At 31.1% G+C, this 3144-nt stretch overlaps 1 long non-coding RNA gene across 1 annotated transcript; it reads right to left on the bottom strand.

Moving 5' to 3' along the window:
- On the bottom strand, window positions 1188–2709 carry LOC109224509. Its single transcript, XR_002067698.1, has 5 exons — window positions 2453–2709; window positions 2287–2358; window positions 2044–2122; window positions 1339–1404; window positions 1188–1258 (listed from the first exon to the last, which is right to left on the bottom strand). It is a non-coding gene; the product is annotated as an uncharacterized LOC109224509 (long non-coding RNA).

Genomic DNA, 3144 nt, shown 5'->3' with positions numbered 1-3144 from the left:
GAAAGAAAAAAATGGATTTTGGCAGGGGCTTTCAATTGTCATTAGCCTCAGCAGGATCAATGGAAGAAACTTTCAAATTGCAAATGTTAAGGCGCATGGGACAATGTTGGGAACAATATAAAATATTTTTAAGATGTTTTGTCAAGATAGTATATTGAAAAAGCAACCGTATCAACAAAGGAGGCATTAGAATATTACCTGAGTTGAGGAAATTCTAATTAAATGAGCTTCTTGCTCTTTTTAGTTGCGACTTCAACAATACATAACTTTATGAGCATCATGTGTACCTTCAAGTCGAGAATAAATACTGAAAAGTGTGAAAGACCTACTAACTAAAAAAAACAAAAAAAAATAACAAAAGAGATATGAATGATAACTACTGACCAAATGCACATCAAATTTATTAACTGATAAAATTGTGTCATGTGTTTTAATAGAATAGTTTTTATGATTAATAAAAGACTAAAGAGACCATTATGGTTGCAAATTATCGAAGAAGATTAAGACTAAGTCGGCACTCTGTTAGACATCAAAAGGAACTTATCCTAAATCTTTCATATCAGATCTCAAAGAACAGACTACCAAGAAAAGAGAACTATGTATGGCCTACGAAACAGTTAAATATCGATGACTTTTTGTGTCGACTTTATATTTGTCCTAAAGAAATGCTTTAAAAATTACCTCGCAGGAGTTTGTTGTTGTGTAGTACAATAATTTTAGCAATCAGAGATATTAAATGATGATGTGAAAACCTTTTTTTTTTTTTAAAAAAATTGATAGTGTTGAGATGTTAAAGAAGTTGTTGGTTTATTTCAAATTTTGTGGTGCCATAATCTAGTTAACGGAACTGAGAAAAAATCGTAAGAATTTTCATAGATTTCTCTAAATAATAGGCCAATAGAACCTACTTGATCAATACACAATCCAATTTCAGAATATTTACCCTTTATTGGAATTTTAATATGAAGGCCAAGAATTTGTTGATATTAAACTTAGTCAAAGTGAACAGTTTGAACCTCTCCACCCATATGCTGAACTAAATTTCAGATCTGTTGATGCTTAAATTAAAATTTCACAATGCACATAGGATTTAATCCAGTATCTTTCTTTCAAATTCTTTATCTGACATCCAAGATTACTTCTCCACTGTTTGAACAATGTATAATTTCAGGAAAAAGCAATTCGATTACCTCTAGACAATGTGTGACGTTGGATACTTAAAAAATGAAGCTAACTGACATCCAAGCTTGCTTCTACGCTGTTTGAACAATTTATAATGTAAGAAAAAAGCAATGCAAAAAAATAATTACAGAAAGGGGTCTAGTCAAAGTCGATTACCTCTAAACAATGTGTGGCATTGGATACTTAAAAAAAAGAAGCCCCTTCGTCAACATATCTTCAAAGCTGTAGAATTAATTGCATAAAGTTTCGTAAGCAGCAAGTCAAGGAGCAAAGAGTTGTGCAATGTCTTTCTGACTTAAATTGTAAAGCTTTTTATTTGTGGCAGTCGACTTTCACTATTGTGATTTGTTCAAGCAATTATAAAACAAAGCAAATTGGGGTATACAAGCTATAAAAATAATGATCATGCTTATTGAGAAACGAACATGTTTATGATTGTGGTCTAACTCAGTTAGATTATTTCCAAACATAAAGATGTCATATTTTCCACCTTTTGCCTTAGGAGCTTAGCCACAAGAGGGTAAAGCTTCAACTATATCCTATTGAGCACATTCTGCAATGCTAAAGCATATAATTATATCTAACGTGTCTACATCTATGCATATATAGTTAGATTGAGACTCGACTTTGAGACATCAAAATTTCATTATTAGGAGATCATGAGAATATATATTGCAAACAGAGCACTTCTGCTCCACTATTGTACGCAGAACATGTATCATCTTTCTAGTCAACAAAAATAAAAATTTATTTCAGTTCCAAAATGACTCACTATTAAATACATAAAAACGAACATATATGTATATATATGTGTGTGTGTGTATGATGAACAAAGCAAAAAAGTTAAGAAAAATCAATTACCGGGAGTCTACGGAGCATAGGCCCACCAGAAAAGAAAATTTGATTTTATTCTTGCCAAGGAATTGCCTGAAAGAAGTTTCTTTAAGAAAAAGAAAAAGAAACCGAACAGATATACAAAGAATTAGCACCAAGGAAGAAATAGAAGAAGATCCAAAAAAGTTGCTAGTATAAAATTTAACAGAATGAGAAGAATAATACCCAAATTGAATAAATAAAGGGGAAAATAAACAAAATAGAACTTACCTTATTACTGAATATAAAATCCCTTCGTCAATTACATTAGAAGAATCCCGCAGATCCTCCTTGTAAAAAATACTGCAAAAATACAAAACAAACAAAACCTACTTAAAAGTAAATTAATTAAACTTGAAATGCAGAACCTGCACTTTTTCAAATAAAAAAAGAGCACCTTTTTCTGGATGAAATTGTGAACAGATGATTTCGAATCCATAATCATGGTTTAACAATGTTGTCGCCGACGAACTTTTAGCAATTCAAAATGTTACTTCATAATTGAACTTTGGAGTGCATGAATGTAGAATCACTACGGATACCTTGAGCGGGACATGTGAAATTGCAGAAATTTCAAGCCCACGCATTGAACAAAGTTCGTGATTAAGAAAAATAGGAGGAGAATCATTTATGAGGGAGAGGGTGCGGATGAATAGTCCAGAACCTGGGTCTTGTTTCAGTTTTTTTTATACCATTTTTACCTTTTCCGTTTTTATGAGGGAGGAGTTAGTTTAGGATATTGTTGCCCATGTTTGAGAACACGATCAATCGTGGAGTATTTTTTTTTTGTTGGCTTTATTATTATTTCTATGTAGGTTTATAATAAAATAAATAAAAACTAATGAAAAACGTAGGAGTCCATCTTTTGGAATTGAAGTAATTATTTTTTTTAGTTTTCAGTTTTAAAAAGTATCCGCCCAAAAATATGGGAATAACTGAACTTGTTAATTATTTAAAATTTTATAACTTTTTTCCATTTTAATTTTATAAAAATTTGAATCTCCAAAAGTATTGGAGTTTTGTCCTAAAATATGACACGTGTTGATATTTCATTTTGACACTTGGCATAATTTCATGGATTTGCTTCTC

The sequence above is a fragment of the Nicotiana attenuata genome, chromosome 3 (genome assembly GCF_001879085.1).
Source record: "Nicotiana attenuata strain UT chromosome 3, NIATTr2, whole genome shotgun sequence".
NCBI lineage: Eukaryota > Viridiplantae > Streptophyta > Magnoliopsida > Solanales > Solanaceae > Nicotiana > Nicotiana attenuata.
This window is presented reverse-complemented; position numbering and strand designations above follow the sequence as displayed.